This window comes from Cibotium barometz, chromosome 57, assembly GCF_041138505.1.
Source record: "Cibotium barometz isolate CiBa-2024 chromosome 57, ASM4113850v1, whole genome shotgun sequence".
Classification (NCBI taxonomy): domain Eukaryota; kingdom Viridiplantae; phylum Streptophyta; class Polypodiopsida; order Cyatheales; family Cibotiaceae; genus Cibotium; species Cibotium barometz.
The window spans coordinates 21109331-21129110 of NC_141102.1; the positions used below are offsets into that span (position 1 = coordinate 21109331).

The 19780-nt window shown below is 36.9% G+C and overlaps 1 pseudogene; it reads left to right on the forward strand.

Annotated features, from left to right (window-relative positions):
- The first annotated feature begins 487 nt into the window (after positions 1-487).
- LOC147606542 (uncharacterized) lies at positions 488-5400 on the forward strand (annotated as a pseudogene).
- Positions 5401-19780: the final 14380 nt, after the last annotated feature.

Below are 19780 nucleotides of genomic sequence, written 5' to 3' on the forward strand. Positions count from 1 at the left end.
TCAAGGTATAAAAATTTAATTTTCTTGAAAACATTTCTATTTTTCACCGACACAGTATCAAGCGAAATTGCTCCTCCGAAATTCCCGGAATCTCCTTTTACCCTTCTCACCCATATCAAGCGATAACGCTCATCCGAACATCTCGGACCTTGTTCATCACTTGGTTCCGGAACGTCCCCTATCACTTGGCCATACCCCGAATCAAGCGATAACGCTCATCCGAACATCTCGGACCTTCTTCATTGCTTGGTTCCGGATCCTCCCCTATCACTTGGCCATACCCCGAATCAAGCGATTGAGCTATTCCAATCCTTTTGGAAGCTATTCATCGCTTAGTTCCATCTCCTATAGTCATTGCCCGAATCAAGCGATAGAGCTAATCCAACCAATTTGGATCCGCCCCATCGCTTAGTTCAGGCCTTTGTTAGTTTTTTTATCTCAACTCACAAATCACCCCGATCGGGTCTATTCTTTTTCTTTAACTTCAATGGCGAGGACAAAACAGACTGCAAGGAAAGTCTACGTCCCTTTGGAGACTGAAAAAGCTCAAGATAAACGAGGATCTTCCAAAAAGCCAGTTGTCGATGAAAAACAAGAAAAGCCTCCTCCAAAGCCTCGTGCTAGGGCAACAGCAAGAAAGAGATTAAACTATTAGGTGAAGTCACTAAGAGAGATCAGAGCTGCACAAAAATCTACTAATCTTCTCATCCCTCGACTGCCATTTATGCGGGTTGTCAGGGACATATCACAAAGGTTAATTGGCAGAATGAGAAACACAAATCTTGATAAAGTTCGATGGGAGTCACAGGCCCTTATGTGTCTTCAAGAGGCTGCTGAGGATTTTTTGATCGACTTTATGAATGATGGATACATTGCTGCTGCCTTTGCTCACAGGATCACTCTCACGAGCAAAGATTTTGTGCTTGTGTCCAGACTTAGATACAAGTTTGACAAAGCTTTGGAACCCATTCCAAGTCAAGATATGATGGCTTTTGAAATTCTAAATATTCCTCCAGCAAGACAACCCAAACAATCAGTTGTTATTGAAGATGTTTCGCATACTTATAGTACAAGAAAAGCTTAAGATATTAAAGAAGAAGTGGAGAAAGAGAGAGAGCAGGAGAAGATTACAGAGGATGCCATTCTTTCTCAGCAAGCTGAAATTCTTCATGCATGCAATTCAGAACTTTATCAGAATGTAACAGGTCAAATGGTAGTAGATGTCTCCATGCATGGAGAGGATGAGGCTTATTGTGACATTGCCCCTGAAGACACAAGTATGCTTGTGAATCACAATATTGAGATATGTGACACAGTCCTCTTTATCTGTCTTAGGTTTGTGTGGATTTCCTTTTGCTTTCTTGATGAATTTCTCAGATTCCATATTTTATTGATATGTTTTGTTTATGTCTCCAGATGTCTTATGAGGGATCTTCCTGACTCAATGGCTATGCAAGTGACCACTCTTGATCCCCTTGTTACACAGTGCCTTTTCAATAGGCAAGGGGATCTTGCAAGTTTTCTAAAAAACTTTGATATGCTGACATGCAATTACATTGTATACCCTTATGTTGAAGTGTAAGACTCACACTCAATTATCTTTTGTCCATCATTACAATATTCACAACTAATTGCAGTATTCATCTTATCACAGAGGCCATTGGAATCTTATTATCTTCAATCTTTTGGATAGAGATGTAATCTTTATGAATTCTTTAGCATCCATTCATGGGAGAAGTAAAATGTAAGAATCAACTTTACCATGGTTTATGTTCTAGAGCAATATTTTGTAAGTTTTCAATTGTTTGGTTGACCCTCAATATTTTATGCTTGCAGTGCTGCCAAACTTATCTTGAGTTTCCTAGGTTCCACCTATGAAGACTACAAACTTGAAGATTTTAAGTACTACAATTAGAAAGTTCCTTTGCAGAAAGACTCAACATCTTATGGATGGATGGTGCTTGCTAATGCTTGGAGATATCTTGAGTCAAGATTTAAAATGACAACACTTACTGTAAGTTCATGTAATGATAGCATTGATTGATTGGGTCAATACATTTAGTGACTTTCTCATATTAAGAAATTTTATCATTTTCTTTTGTCTTAGTTGCATGAATATCCAGATTCTTAGGTAAGTTGGGTAAGGGAGAAGGCAGTGTCTATGGTTTTGGAAAGATCTATCAATCCAGTTGACCCTGATTCCCCCTTTCCACCTGAGAAAGGAGCCAAGGGTATAACTTCAAAGAAAAGAAAAAAGGAGGAGAAGAAAAGTCATGTCAAGGATGGCTCATCCAAAAAGAAAAAGACCTCTGCCAAAGAGAAGAAGGAAAGAAAGAAGAGCCCTACAAAGAGCAGATCTTCCAAGGGGAAAAAGAGCACTAGTAAAGAGAAGACCCATTCTAAAGGGAAGAGCCCTTAGGCTATAGAGAAGAGCCCTAGCCCTCCTGCTAAAGAGAAGAGCCCTAGCCCTCTTGCTAAAGAGAAGAGAAGAGCCCTAGCCCTCTTGCTAAAGAGAAGAGATCTTCACTAGCTCAAGAGAAGACTCCTATCAAAGAGAAGACCCCTGTCAAAGAGAAAACCCCAATCAAAGAGAAGACCCCTGTCAAAGAGAAGAGTGCTACTAAAGGTCTTCCGTTTCACTCACCAGTGAAATTTAAAAGTCAAAAGCGTCGTGCATCCAACAAAGAAAGTAAGAGGGCAAATGTTGGCTCTCCATTCAATTTCTTTTTCATGTTCCCCAAGAAGACTGCCAAGTCTCCAAAGTCAACCTCCAAAGAACCTTCTCCAAAACCAGACCCCACTGCCAAATCTCCCTCGCCAACACATAAAGATCTCAGAGAAGAGCCCAACTTATCACCAGTTGAGGAATCCACTGCAAAGTCTTCCTTTCCAACACCTCAAGAGCTCAAAACACCGGAACTTGACCCTCAATCAGCCAAATTTGATCGAAGCAAATAGAAGAGAGAAAGATTCTCTAAAGATCCAGGGTCATCCCATGCCAAAAGAAAAGTTGATTTTGTTGAGTGATTCCACAAATTGGCTTTTGTTTTGTTCATTTTGTCCATATGAACACACCCTTTTTGGGACTATATTCTGTGCTTAAATTCAGTATCAACAATTTGATATTCAACTATTAAACCTTGTTTTGTGTTGCAAACAATATGTTGACCATTTTTGTGAAGAAGTCAAGACGAAATTTAGCAGAATATATTGATTACATTATTGGAGAAATCCTTTTCAGCTTAACAAACTTGTCCTTGCAAGTGGCTCAAATATAACTTTTTTTGGGGGAAGACATGTGATGCATGAGATTACACTCTCCATCCTTGTACTGACAACAATATCATCTACTTTGAATCTATATTCAGGTGATGTTTCGTCCAGAAACTCAAGCGACTCTCTTACATGTTGTAGTCTCCAGTTTGATGCTACAATAAGGGTGGTCCTAGGATCTATAAATGGATGGACTATGATGTTAAATTCAAACTCTGGACAATTCTGTTCAGAATCCAAAGGGACCCAACTACCAAGCTTGCTTTTCCATCTCCTATAGTCATAGCCCAAAACTAGGGATTGACGACATAGTTCGTATGAGATAGACATAGAATTTGGGCTTACTCTACAACTGATATTGTCGCCAATATGAAAAGTTTCCTTGGTACTCCATCCTTCTCCAAGTACAGTGTCCAGAACAGTCGTAGATAGTCTTCTATTAAGCCACATCGTTCTTGTTCTCTCCAATTCCATTCTATTGAAACATGCCACAAAGACATGTATAGGCAAGAACCATTGAATTTTTATCCTTCTTGAAATCCTTCCAGGAGACATAGCTTTAAGAATATCATCTTTGATTTTGGATTTGAAGCTTGTTATGGTATTTGGATCAGGAACTTCCCATTCGAGTGACATTAATTTAGGAATAGGTATGTCATATAATTCTCCATGAACACCTTCTCTTGATGGAACCCTGTATTCTGCAAAATACACAAATATATCCACTGATTTGTAAAATGAAGGTGGTTTGTCTGCATACATTATATCTGCAATCCCCTTGTGAATTGCTTTGAATGTGCCACTTAAGCTCTCAACAGGCTGCCACTCCACAGCTGTTGATGGAAAGATAACTGAAATTAAACAAACAACAAATATATCAGGAGGAGAATTATTGTGTTGTATCAAATAAATAAAGTTTTGTTAAATTACAGTAAGAATGGAGAATTGGATGTTCATCCAAGTTCAACACCATGTCTTTGGCCATGTAGACATGTTGAACTTTTGCAAGCCAGCCATTATCGGTCACTTTGAAGGCAAGAACACGACCTTTCCAATGGGATTTCACTTCATTTCGCTTGGTTCTTTTCACCCTATGGGCACCTTTGCAAGAGGGAAGCATTGTTACCCAATCATTCACACGAAAAGACATGGGTTTCCAAACACCATCCTCTCTGGTGTTATGGAAATCACAAGAAGTTATAATATGAGAAGGACGATGTGAGGACGCCATAGAAGCTCACAGATGAGAGAAAAATAGTGAGTCTTTTGAAAATGCAAAGAAAGGAGAATAAGCCATATGCCAAAATGGAGGGAAGGTGGAAAAGGGAATGAGCCATACCGAAATGGAGGGAAGGTGGAAAGTAGATGTTTGAAAAAATTTGGTGGATTTGTCATTAATAGCGTTGTTTTCAGAGCCTGAAAAGAGAAGATTTCATATCTTCCTGCTTGATTTTTTTGAAATATAAAATGGAACAAGATGTCACTATTTTGGACCCAAACTTTAATGTTAGCCATCGTAAACGTCTAAATTAAGCCGTTTTAGCCGTTCGCCACTAAAATAGAACCGTTAAGAAGACATTTAGAGGAGACAAGAATGCCATACTTTTGTATACGTGTCAATTCACAATTGGACAATTTTTTAATCCTTAGATTAACAAACAGCCCTTTTCTAGCCGTTTTTGGCCCTAATGTGAGATCCCTAGCACCCTGAGCACTTAAGGCATGTACCAAATCTACATCTTAAATGACCCTTGAGCACTTTAGGCATGTACCAAATCTACATCTTAAATGACCCCTCATGCAGATATATCTCGTGTTTGTGAGCCTTTACACCTATCTAGACCCACAGTCATGGTAATACCTCGTGTTTGTGAGCCTGTACTCTTACAAAACCCTTATTGTGTTGAAAGTAAAGTACAAGGTTCCTTCTTTCGACGTTGTGAACGAGAAGAAGAAGAAGATGGATTCCAAACTGCAAAGCTTCCACATCGAGGTGGTCGTCCAGCATCCTCCGTTTGTGGTGTGATAGAATCACGTCAAGAACCTCCAAAGGTCGGCATCGGTAGTCCTGCCGGGGCACTTCGACAAAGTGGAGCACTGGAGTACCTTGAAGGGCCGTGCCTCTAGCGCTGGGAGGAGTTCCTAGTAACGTATGAGGAAGGTGATGTACATCGCTTTTAAGATTTTGACCTCTGTGCATAAGCTAACTTGTTTTTCTCTCTCACTATACGAGTATAGCCGTCACTCACTATAGCTACATGAAGCTACGGTGGGATAAGATCGACCCCACAACAAGCATTGCTTCAAGTCTACTCTTGTGGACGGAGGTGCCCTCCTCGGAAAACACTTCGTACACTTGGGTTAGTTTAGCTTACTTTTTGGATCTAGTTTTGAAATAGGAGAGAGGAGAGATGAAATATCTCATTTTATTGATTTAAAATTGGAGGTAATGATGAGAAAAAGGTGCCTACTTCATGAAGGGAGATCCCCACACTCAGGTGTCAAAATTTAAATTTTTAATCCTTTTCTTTGGTCCTTAGTCCACTCTTCATCTCATGTGAGCATTTACTCATTTTTGGGGGGTTTTTCTTTTATTCTTTAATTTATCTCCTCCCTACATTTGGATTAATCCTATTGGTCCATAGGAACCTTAATCTAAATTGGTCCATAGGAACCTTAATCTAAACTCTTCAAAAATCTAGACACTTAGGCTAAGGTTCTTTTTACCTGATTTCAATTTATTCCAATTGCACATTGGAAAGTTCTTTTTGAATTTATATTTTAGGGATAATCATTTTAATAAGAAGGGATATTTTTCCATCCAAAGATATCTAAAAACTGAATTATCTCTCTTTAGGGCAAAATAGATAGAAACAAGATCTATTATTATTCTGAAAAGGGGATTGATTACAGGGGAGAAACTAGACATCTTGAGGGGCTGGGGTGGAATCTTACATCCTACCCCACTTAAAAAACGTGAGATGTCCTCATCTCGCAAACTAGAGGCAACTCTGGACATCTTGAGGGGCTGGGGAGGAATCTTACATCTTGAGGGGCTGGGGAGGAATCTTACATCCTACCCCACTTAAAAAACACGAGATGTCCTCATCTCGCAAACTAGAGGGAAACTCTTTTCCTTAAGATCCAAACTGATTCTCGGGTTCCTTATAGTTTAGTCAACCCAATAGAATCCTGGGATAAAGATCCCTTATATAGAACTCATCATCAGATAACAATTCATTCAGATCATATCATTCATATCTTTGACATAATAATGGTCCGTTAGACCAAAATTTTCATCTGAACAGTTCTCCATGGGAATTTCAATGATATAGATTTTTTAATTTGACATCCCATAACTTGATCCACTAGGTCAAGTGTTAACAATAGCAATCTATCTAGCGCAATCCACTAATCTCATAGTGATTTGCTGAAGTCATTATCGTCATACCAGTTTTATTACGAACATCATCACAGGGACTCGTCCCATTCATCCTCATTGTGGTTTTTGCTCAGCTTATCGCTTTTCAACCAAATTTCATGAATCGTCATTTTTCAATCAGAATCCAAATCAACTCATCAGTTCTCAACTAGAATTTTAAAATCATATCAACCACATTCAAATTCATCATCTGGATAGCATCTTTTCTTATAATTTCAAGGTCTTAGATTTACTTGTATATATTGCTAGTAAAGAGCTGCAGTTATACCCTCACTATATACAGGTAGACCGTCCTTGGAACTATAAGGTAAATACCATCATGTCTAGGCTTCAAGTTAGGGATTCCATACAATTGCGGTACTTCAATCTGAAGACCCAATTATCAATTTATGAATTTCATTCTGAATATCAATTTGTATGAATTTCATCACACAATTCCAACCTTTTACTGCTACTTCTTAAATTTGTGACATTTTTGGCTTCTCGGTTGATCCACTTTAGCCACGTCGCTCGGATACCAGCTAAAAGATCCATGTTTCCATCGTGCAACGAATTCTGGGGTGCTAGTAGCGGAAGTAGCACTTCTTGTGCGGGGCAGGGCCTCTCACTCAGGGACTCGCTCATCACGGATATCCAGACAAGAGACCAATCCCTTAGTTCTTCCAAAACCGAACCCGAAAAAACTTCCCTCGTCCAAAAAGCACGAGCGATTCCTCCATGATAATTTTACTCTAACGTAGTCAAAAGCATTAACTAACTGAACTGATCTGACCGAACCCGTAAGTCCCATAGTGAGATAAAGGAAAAGATTGCACTTGGATCATAGACCAACACTTTTTTCCTCATTGAGAGGCACAACCGTTGATTCTTTTCCATAGAACAATTTTTATCCGGGATTTACTTCATCTATCGTATCATAACAGAATTTAGTCTCATTTTAGGGATGTGTCAGTCCAGCCTAACCCCATCCAAACCCGTGGGTTAGCCAACCGCCCAACCATTGTAGTGATGGAATCTAATTAGGAATCTGGTTAGGTTTTGTCCCGAGTACCAGGGAAAAGAGTTCCCAGGCCCCCTAGTAGCCGGATATTCATGCAAACTTAAAACTAGTCACACCACTTACACACCCAATATGAAATTGCCTTTTTCACAGATTCAGCTGTCTTTAAACAATGATTTTATGAAACCATAGTGTCACTGATCATAATCCTCCAAATTATCTAGTTGAATCCTAATTTCCAATCCTTCCTTCATCTTAGTACTTATGGCATTGTTGGCAACCAGAATGCTCACCACCTATCCACTCACGGGCCTTTTCAATAGTTCCTAGCTCATAGTACTCGGCAATATTTTCACTTATAAAAATCAAAATAGAATCTCCGTTGAAGATTAGCAAGATCAACCAACAGATCCATATAAAAGAGCCATGGACTCATCCGTTGAGGACTAGCAAGGTCAATCAACTAGATCCATGCACGAATTCAGAAAAACAACTCTTACTCCTTGTTCCAATATCTTCCCTGACACACGTGTGGATATCTTCGGCGACCCAGAGCCCGAGCACCGTATGGTCAGCACCCTCTAGGATCCTGCATAGGTCACCTAGCGCTTCACTCATAGGCTGCTTCCTTGGTCCCTCATCCACCATACCGGAAGCTCACCATTTAAATCAAACCGAGGCTGGTCAAGTCCTTGATTGACCTTGATACGCGAGACGTCCTCCATTGACTCTCCATCAGCTGTTGTAACTTTATCAGCTAAGTCTCCACACGACCTCATTCACAAGACGGTCAAAATGCTTCCTTGCATTCTTGACTTAAAACAGTCATTTAAAAACAGGACATAAATGCAGTTTCTATAACGAACTCTAGTCTTTTCACATTGTTCCACATCAATCCACATTATTTAATCTGTATCTATTTCATACACATTCCCATTCTCATCCAATCACATCATTTTCTAACTCATCACTTCTTTCCTCATTTTTCCTAATCAGATTTCATCCACTCGTATCTACCTATATCCATATCCACATCGCATCAACATCACATTCATTCACATCTCAATTCACATTCATTCATATCCATGCCGATTCACATCACATTCATTCACATCACCTAACATCCATTCACATCTATCCCAATTTACATCACATCCATTACATCACATCCATTTCACATCACATCTCATTTATTCACATCCCAATTCACAACACATCACATCTCATCCATTCACATCCTATATCATTCATTCACATCTCGATTCATATCACATTACATCACATTCATTCACATCACCTAACATCCATTCTTCACATACACATCCACATCCATTCTTTCACATACATCCAAATCCATTCTTTCACATACTTTCACATCTATCCTTTCACATACACATCCACATCCATTCTTCACATACACATCCACATCCATTCTTTCACATACATCCATATCCATTCTTTCACATACTTCCACATGCATCCTTTCACATACTTCCACATCCATTCTTCACATACACATCCACATCCATTCTTTCACATACGTCCACATCCATTCTTTCACATACACATTGACATTCATTCTGCACATACACATCCACATTCATTCTTTCACATACATGTTCACATCCATTCTTCACATATCATCCACTCACAACCCATATCATTCATTTACATCCTGATTCACATGACATCTCATCACATCTATTCACCTCACATCACCTCACATCTCATCACATCTATTCACATCACATCTCATCACATCTATTCACCTCACATCTCATCACCTCTCTATTCACATCACATCCATTCTGGCATAAGACGTTCCTTTAAGAAAACAAGGTTTCTAAGCAAGTTTCCAGTTTGATTTTATTTTGAAAACAAGGAGTATTTCTTGAATTAGTATCTCCAAAACTCCTTGATCGGAATTTTGAATTTCATACCAGAATTCCTCGAATTCTATAACCTTGATCCACAGCTCAATTCGAAGGGTCTCAAACTTAGTTTTAGATTTGGCGGAGTTTTGAGTGTATTTTTCTAAACTGGTCACACCTTCTTTCCTTGAGAGACTGACGAAAGAGTTTGGTCTTAGTTATAGTCTGATTCACGGTTTGAGTCGGATAAGATTTTTCCTAAACTATCTTTCTCAAAAAGGTTTGATAATTCAGTTACTATTTTACTGAATTTCTTTCTTTGAATACGAATTCCAATGAGGAATAAATTAATCATTTATCTGAATATTTCAATCTCGATACATCTCCTGATTTTTTTTTCTACAATCCGGGTGAATATAAAATGATAGAAATTTCTCCCTCAGAGTATTTAATTATTCATTTATCAAATACTCATAGCATTTAAGAGAATTCTATTTTTGATATAAAAATAAATCCTTTATGCATCATTCTATGCATAAAATCAAATTCAATGAGAATAACACTTTTGAAATAAAAATAATTCATCTATGCATCTTCCTATGCATAAAATCAAATTCAATGAGAATAACACTTTTGAAATAAAAATAATTCATCTATGCATCTTCCTATGCATAAAATTAAATTCAATGAGAATAACACTTGAAATAAAAATCAATTTTAATAATTAATATCAATGATATCCATGCATATTCATAAGTGAATATGTACATGGAGTAATTAGAATATTCCTTTTGAATGCAAAAATGGTGGGAATTACTCTTTTGGAATAACATAAAAATAAACTTTCTTTTTCATAAAATTTTGCAAAATTTTTTGGCTGACCATTTCTCATTTTTTACATTCTATTTTTGACTTAAATTAACCCAAATTAAATTCCAAGAACTCTAATCTATACCATTTTCTAAAATCAAGAGAGTAAACAATAAAAAGAGTTTAATTAATCTTTTATTTAATCTTTCTAGGCTTAAGAAAGGCTGGAATGTAAAGAAGAGAAGGGGTTGGCCTTTTCCTCAAAGCATAGCATTTGAATTTCATTCAATAAGCTTTGTAAAACATGAAAATCAAGAAAACTATAGATTTAAAATTAAACAAGTAAGAAAATTAACTTGCATAGAGCTTGTAAGCTCTCCTTTGGCTTGAGGGATTGAGGGTTATACTCTTGTTTGAAGCAAGAGTGGCCACCAATTCACTTTGGAGAGGATTAGGCCAAAAATAATTAAATTATTAAAAAATTCAATGTAGATGGCTCAGGACAAGAGTAGAGTAACAGTGCATAAACACCATTAAGCTTTTACAAAAGGGGGAGGCTTCTATTTATAGGAAAAAGTGAGCCTCTAACCAAACAAACTGATTCTAGAATTTTTCAGATCAGTTTGGCCAATTTTTGACCATTTTTGGGTCATTTCAGCTTACTTTTTGGATCTAGTTTTGAAATAGGAGAGAGGAGAGATGAAATTTCTCATTTTATTGATTTAAAATTGGAGGTAATGATGAGAAAATGGCACCTACTTCATGCGGGGAGATCCCCACACTGAGGTGTCAAAATTTAGTTTTTTAATCCTTTTCTTTGGTCCTCAGTCCACTCTTCATCTCATGTGAGCATTTACTCATTTTTGGGGGCTTTTTATTTTATTCTTCTATTTATCTCCTCCCCAAATTTTGGATTAATCCTATTGGTCCATAGGAACTTTAATCCAAATTTTTCAAAAATTTTGGACCCTTAGGCTAAGGTCCTTTTTACCTGATTTCAATTTATTCCAATTGCACATTGGAATATTCTTTTTGAATTTTTATTTCAGGGAAAATCATTTTAATAAGAAGGGATATTTTTCCATCCAAAGATATCTAAAAACTGAATTATATCTCTCTACAATATTTTCTCTCTCTAGGCCAAAACATATAGAAACAAGATCTATTATTATTCTGAAAAGGGGAATGATTATAAGGGAGAAACTGGACATCTTGAGGGGTTGGGGAGGAATCTTACAGGCCCCTTTCTCATTACTAATTTTGTGGAGTATTTGAGTGGCAGGAGGCACTTCAAGCATGAAGGTTATGTGTTAGCGTTTTTCGTTTAGGACTCTAAGTTTACAACAAAGAGCTTGGCACAACGTCACTGGTACATGGGGATTAATCTACTAGGGATGCTTTTATGTCAGATTGGTTTAGCATATAAATTGACTTTTATGAGTCAACTCTTCAGGTGAAGGTTTGTGACGTATCGCAATCAGCATGGATTGAGACTGGTAACATAGAAGAAAACATTTTGTTTGGGAGTCCCAGGGACAAAAGCAAGTATAAGATCATACTCCAAGTCTGTGCACTCATTAGGAACTCAATGGAGTCTCTTTGGGCCCTTTAATTTGCCATGAGGTTATGGAAACGTTTAACTTTTTGACAAATAGGAGCCCGCCATGTAAGCAAAAACCAATGGTTTGTAAGAGAGGTGTAAGAGTGGTCAAAGAGTGCACTTTTTCCCCCAAAAAGGGGAGGGGGCAATTTTACAATTTTCGGACCTCCATAACTTCTACATACAAGCTCCGATTTGAGCGGAGATTACAGATTCGTGATCTACGCATCAAGAGCTTTCCATAGATATGTTACATGATATGGTTTTATCCGCTAGATTTTAAATTCCATTTTCCCCCAAAATTCAAATTCGAATAAAGTAGCCGTTTTGAAGCTTCTAATTAGAAAATGTTTCTTCTTAAGAGAAAAGGTTTGACTCCCTTAAATTGCCAAATAAAAGGGCCCAAGAAGACTCCATTGAGTTCCTAATGAAAAAAGGACTTGACCCTGTTTTTCCATTAAGATCAGCCAATCATTCTGGTGAAAGGGGTATTAACCTTAGTGGTGGTTAAAAACAACGGATTCAACTTGCACGGGCTCTATACAAAGATGCAGATATCTATCTTCTTGATGACCCATTCAGTGCAGTTGATGCTCACACTGGAAGTGAACTTTTTAAGGTAAAGAGCTAGCTGGGCAATTGAGGTGTTTGCCTGCATACATAAGTATATATACTCTCCTCCTCCCAACAAAAAATAAAAAGAAAAAAAGAAACTGCTACATGTGTGTGCGCATTTACCAAGTGTGTGTGTGTGTGTACAAACACACACACATACACACACATACACATGCACACAACTTGGTAACGTGCACACTTGTGTAGCATATATACATACACATATATGCATTATTCAGAAGTGGTAGCTACAAATTGTAAATATGCCTTGCAAAAGTAGTGGAGGAAGGGACATGCTATTGACAGCGAAGTTTTGGTTGGTATTGTTTGCTATCTAGGGTTGCAGCTTTAATCGTATGTAAAGCAAAATGGTTACTTCTTTTTGTAGGCAAAAATATAATTATGGAATTTTGGTAAACATGCTATGACATAATACCTCCTATGTTCTTTCCTTGTTGGATTCTTTCCTAGCAAGTGTCTTTTTCTTTCCTTAGGGCACATAGACAATCAAACAATGTTCATGTGTCAGAAGATTGGGACAGAAAAGACCACAAAGTTAAATTCTGCTTTAAAGAGTGTTAAAAATATTGAAAGCTTCTTTTGGAATTTGGTTCAAATTTCACTTGTCCAACACTTTCACATGTGGGAATGTCTCTTTTAATGCTTCTTTGACTATCTAATAATACAGAAGAGTGAAGAACAATAATGTGGTGACATGCACAGTTTTCCTTTCGCACTTGCTCGAGGCAGAGCTTGGCTCGTTCATTGTTGCTCATGAAATTGGCATCCTACATTGAAAAGAAGGAGACTTTGGACAAAGAAAAAAGATAAGGTGTAGAATAGGGTAAGATATTTAGACACCTTTCCCAATTATTCGATTGATTGACATTAAGAAGAGAGAGAGAGAGAGAGAGAGAGAGAGAGAGAGAGAGAGAGAGAGAGAGAGAGAGAGAGATGTCTACACTTATATTTATTAAAGTTAAAGAGTAGAGTGTAGATAAGAGTACGGGCTGACAAACACGAGATATTAGCATGAGTTTGGTTAAAGGATAGAGTGTAGATAGGAGTAAAGTCTCACAAACACGAGATAATTGCATGAGGGGTCATTAAAGAAGCAATGCCTTACTAGTGAATAAAGTGTGTAGGGATCTCATGAGTAGAAGCATATTGAAGATTGCATAGGGATTATATATGCTCATAAACATGAAGAAATAGACCATATTGAGGTTCATGCACCTACACAAAAGAAATATGTATCATAATTTAGAATTCAAATGTTCTATTTTAGAATATAGTTTTTAAAATACACCATTGACTTTCACTTGTCGCTAGAATATTACATGCTTTCCTATAAGTTTTCCTATAAGGAGGTTTTGTGTGATGTATTGAAAAATACATTATAGGTGGATCGAACCATAACTTCTTCTTCAAGAAACTCCACTACATCATTTAAGAAATGAGTCCTTCAAAAACTTATGAATTTTAGTGGACATTCAAACCTTGTGATGACATTATCATAGAGGAACTTTATAGTCACCCTCGCATCAGCCCTTACTATGGCCTTAACCTTGGTTGTTAACTTTCATTAGACACCTCACCAGCGTTGATGCCATCCATTGGCAACCATCACTTTATTTGGTCATTTACATTAAAAATAGTAATATTGTATATTTTACTGTGTGATCATCGTTTGTCTATGAAAGGAGTGCCACAGTTTAATTATAGAGATTGCATGCTTAGATTAAGTGTTTGCACAAGACTAGGCGGCCTTGGAAAGACATTGACCTATATTTTAAGTATGAAAAGACCAGGTGTGAAGGCTGGGGGGGCAAGATAAGTGTCGGTTTGTATTCTCACCATCCATTCTCTTATGAAAATAATAGAGTTCTCTTCTTCTATACTCTCTTGCTCTCTTGTGTGTCTTACCTAATTCAATTAGAGCTATTATATGCTCATTGTGTATGTCTGAGTGTTTGTAAGAGAGAGAGATTGAGTGAGAGGAGGGTCAAGCTTCCTTTGGAGTGCGACGACGACATTAGAGTGGAGCTTTGGAGTGTGGTTGCATGACAACATCGTCTCCTACAAGAATTTGAGCACAAGTATCTACAAGGTGAGTGACACACCTTTCCCATGCAATTCTGAGCTAGGTTATGGAAGATTAGCTTCTCAGTTGAGCTATTTTATGCTCCGGAGTGCCATTGGGAAAATCCCCATGACCTTGGTAAGTTCCTACACTCTTTCTATGGTGCAAGGGCTTCCCACCATAAATGACTCTGCTATTGGGGAAAAGCCCACTGCATAGCCACAATGCATTTTGAATGGGTATGTGCGTATAAATGATTTCTATTATATTTCTATTTTCAATGTTTTTTCAAGAATGATATAAATGAAATGCTGAAATTTTTATTGCATTAGTGTTGAAATTTGAAGAAACCTATGTTCAGATTTTACAATTTTTGCACGATTTGTAATTTCTACGTGTTTTTTAATTTTTGTGATTTTTGTGAGTTCTGTAATTTTTGCATTTAGGTTAAAGCTTCTCCCATGTATCATTTACAAGTTTAATTTGTGATTTTTTACATTTTTTATTTTTCTTTATTTTTCAATTTTGAGAAAAAACAGTCAATTGAACATGAAATTGAAAGAATTTGGTTAAATAGATGATAAAAGTGGTTTCTTAACATAGTGTTTATCTGAATTTGACTCCTTACGTGGAGAATTCAAGATAAAAACAAAAATTAGGGGAGGATTTGCAACACACAAAAATTTGTGTTTTTTGCACATTCTGTGTTTTTGCATTAGTGTAATTATCGCAAGTTAATTATTCTTAATGCTCTATTTGGGGCATCTTAATTGGCTATCCACATTTAATGCATGCAAATTTTTAGGCCACTAGCCAAAAAGTCCAAAAGTTTATTTTGGGTGGCTAGACGCATTTAATGTGTGTAGGCCCAAGTCAAAGATTCTACGAAAAACCCCCTTTTCAGTAAAACTGAAAAATTTAAAACCGTAAACAGTAAACTAAAAACATAAAAAAGTAAAAAGTAAAAGTAAAAGAAAAAAAGAGAAAAGATAAAAGGTCCTCAGGTAGAAAAAACTATGGACTAATTTGAAAGATAGACTTTGATCAGCATGGCTATATATTCACATGAACAATGCACTTCTACCCTATGTAAATATTATCTACAATGACATTTGTTTCATATGTAGACATGTTTGCCTTCACCTCAGGCATGTTCACATCCAAAGTAAACATCATGTCATTTCTGTTAACCTTTATAACCAAGCGACACTGATTTTTAAAATCTTCATTAGAACATCCTAGAGAATTAAACCTCACTTATAGACCCTAGTCAACCATATATCTAATAAAAAGTAGGCTCTTTTCAATATTTAAAACATGAAGTACATCTAATACGTACTTCATTTTTCCATCCTGCATAGATAATAGCACACTATCAACATGCGCAAGTATCATCACCTAGTTTTACATAACATGGTTTCTCCATTTTCTGCATGTCTCTAAACGACTCACCATGATTGATCATGTGGTTAGAGGCACTAGAATCCACATACCAAATATATCTAGATCCTAACACATATTTTATCGTGTAACTGAGCATATGTTGCATCACAAACATCTCTAGATCCTAACACATCACAAATAGCTACCTACTTCTGTCATCTAGCTACCTACTTCTATCATCACCACATTGTTACTTGATGATGCATAGTCTCTTGGTTGTAACTTTCCACTTTTAATATCATTCTACTTTTATATTAGTCCTTGCCATGTCCCCTAGTTTGCCACAATAATAAGACTCTTTGTTATTTTCACTTTGATTTCTTTGCCAAACCACCACCTCATCCCCTATAGCTCTCCCTACCTCTAGAGTGGCCTTTTCCACACGTCTGTATATTTGAGTGTTGTTGTTATTGTTTCCCATGATTTTTTTTTAAAAAAAGGCCTCTACCTCGGCCTTTAGATGATGATCTCCCTCTACCTCTACCTGTATCTAAGTAGAAGGCTTTCTCATTTGAATTTCCAAAGGATGAACCTTTCTCGCTATTCATCTTCTCACAGATGAGAAGAGTCATTAACTCCTAAAAATCAAGAAAGTCCTTTTGAACTCCAATGAAGGTATAACATTTACGGCACACACCATATCATCATTATCTATTGGGGATCCAATAGAAGCAGGGGTATGCAAGCCCTTTAACATGGACATTAGGAAAAATGTGGACTAATTTTTGGGCCCTCTAAGAAATGCCAAGTCATCCTTCTATTACGAGAAGGGGGATCGTGGAAAACTCTATCCATAGTATCTCAAAACTATATCATGTAACATATCATTGGAAAGATCTTGATGAGAGGACTCTAACACACCAACCTCCGACAAATTTGGAGTTTTTATGCTCAAGTTATGGCCTCCGCACCAAAAAAAAACTTAAAAAGTTTCGTAACGGAAACCTCACCCTCATTGCTTCTTATGGAATATTCCCTAGAATCTCAAAGAGCTTAAAAGGCCCAAAAGTGAGTCCAAATTTTCCCTAATGCAGCATATCATCATTAACTACTAGTGATCCAATAGAATCAAGGATATCTCCAAGCCCTTTAACCTTTAGTAAGTAATAATTATACTTAGCTTTCCTCTAGTCACATTATGTAGCTTCTACTTTAGTTGTATCTTCTGAGCTTTCGTGTTTATGTTGTATATCTTCACCAGGGTGTACCAATCCCCCTTAGGCATTTGTGCATCATGTACAATCATAGAATCTATCACACTGACAGACAACTAATACAGCATAGAAAGTCCAAAGCCTTACCCAGGCGCCTCCCATAGAAAGTCCAAAGTCTTTTCCACTAGGCTACCGCCTTGGGAAGAAAAATGAAATATTTGCAATGATATGGTGGTCACTTTATAGAGTCATTTAGGTGGCATAGAAATGTCAAAGTATGAAAATGTTATGGGAATATATTTTAAGCCCTCTTAAAAATATTATTCTACCCTCTTAGATAATTCGGGGACGCTTGGATTATCTTTGCGTCATGCCAAATTATGTTAATATCATGGGTGATACCATTATAAATATTAATATGTGTGGTGGTTATTAACATATGGTTGGGGTCTCCAATGTTTATTTTAGTTTGTCCGTATATAGGGGTGATTCTTGGGTTACTTACGCCTCGCAAACATGTATGTGATGATGGTTTTTATGCTTATGGAATATTTATTTCACCAATTTATTGTTGGTTATTTTATAGGTGAAGAGGATTCCAAGGATTGAGGTGGAGAAGTTGCACCAATTTATTATTTGGCACACCATTTTTGTAAACAAGCTTGTAAATGCATCTGCTAGCTTGTTCACATTTTGATTTATTTTATATAGTTTATCAAACATAGACTTGATTCTTAATATTTGGTAAAGTGTGATATGCTTTAAACCTAAGCCTCAAATTATGGGAACTCTATTTTTGAAGATAAGAGAGTGTCGTGTACGAAAAGCACTACTTTTTGTATTTTTGGAGGCTATGGCCTAATTTGGAATAAAATATCTCGTAAATACTCATGTGTGGGGAAAATAGGCCATACACACATGAGGGGGGATGATTGTACCCAATTTGGAGTCGCATCTTGTGAGCTAAGTATTTTCATTTGTTTTTGAATATTTTAATCATGGTCATGTGATGTGTGAGGAATTCTTGAATTTAAATCAATTTCTTTCAAATTAATTGATTTCTATTCTCCCTAGAAATTTAGATCCAGTGACAATGGTGGATACCTAGGGAGAAAGGGATAAAATTGAGTGGGAGAAAGCTAATTTCAAAAGTGACAATGGTATGAGAGCTAGATATCTAGGGAGAAAGGTTTTTAAAGGATTGCCTCTATTAACCAAAGGGTAAGAGGAAGGTGGTAAACTATTTTGAGAAAACCATGAAACCACTCTCAAATTGAAAAGCAGTTTTGCTAAATTCTTGACCTCTTTCTGATCCATCTATATGGATGGAGGGAGGAAGGAGCCTATAATGGACGGTGTACAAATCTTCAAGAGTCAATTTATAGAGAAATATGCACTATTGGAAAAATTTTAGAAATTAATCTTTTGATTAATTAGAAAAAAAAGGATCTATCCTTTTTCCTCCAACTCACGGCCAAGTAGTGTTTTAGCTATTCAGGGGGGAGGAATTGGCCATGGGCCGATTGCTTCACATAAGCTTTTATCAAGCTGTGCTCGATTATTGCATAAAAGAAGCTTTTATAAAAGATGCGCTCCTGGACTACATTGTGCGTCAATTTGATTTATCTTTCTTTTATTAATCTTACTAAGCTGCACGCTAGGAATAATTCATGGAAAGCATTATGAGCTTTGTATAGTAAGCTTTATAAGCTTTAATTAGTAAATCTTACCAAATGCTTAATTGGAGAAAGGGGTTGCGTAGGAGATATTAAAAAAAAGCATATTAAGCTTTATGTAAAGCCACTCTTTAGCTTTATAAGCTTTACTAAAAGAGCTTTAATATTAAATCTTGGATAAACCCCCTTATGCAACAAACTTTATACACTTTATTTCAATTACCATCTATCTCTCTCTCTCTCTCTTGGGTACATTTTTGTGACCAAAAATTTCAAAGAGAGAAAACCCCACAAAAACCCAGAGCTAATTAAATACCATTTTTTTAAGGGTTTTAAAAATTCCTACTGTCATCTCTCCACGAGAATTTTTTTTCGAGAAAACTCATTTATTTCCATAAAAAGGAAACTATTCAGAAAGAAAGGTTGCAATGGTTGATTTACCCATTCCGCCCACGGTTCAAGAACAAATTTCAACACTTCAAGAACAAATTGCCAATGAAAGAGAACTTCGACGCGAGTTAGAGCGTCAAGTCAAGCATATCAAACACAAATGCAATGCTTCTGATTCTTTCAACTCAGATGATGAAGAAAGTGACCAAGTCATACGCACTGTTAAAGCTACATTGCGTGTGCTTAAAATTCTATGAAAGACTCACGCATCAGTCGAAAGGCATTCACTTTCCAAAATTATGATGGCAAGAAATATGCACGACTTGTCATTGCTTGGATTAGCCAACTAGATGTTTTTTTCTCTAGTGAGAAGTTCTCCGAAAAAGATAAAATTAAATGTGCTTGTAATCATTTAATTGAAAG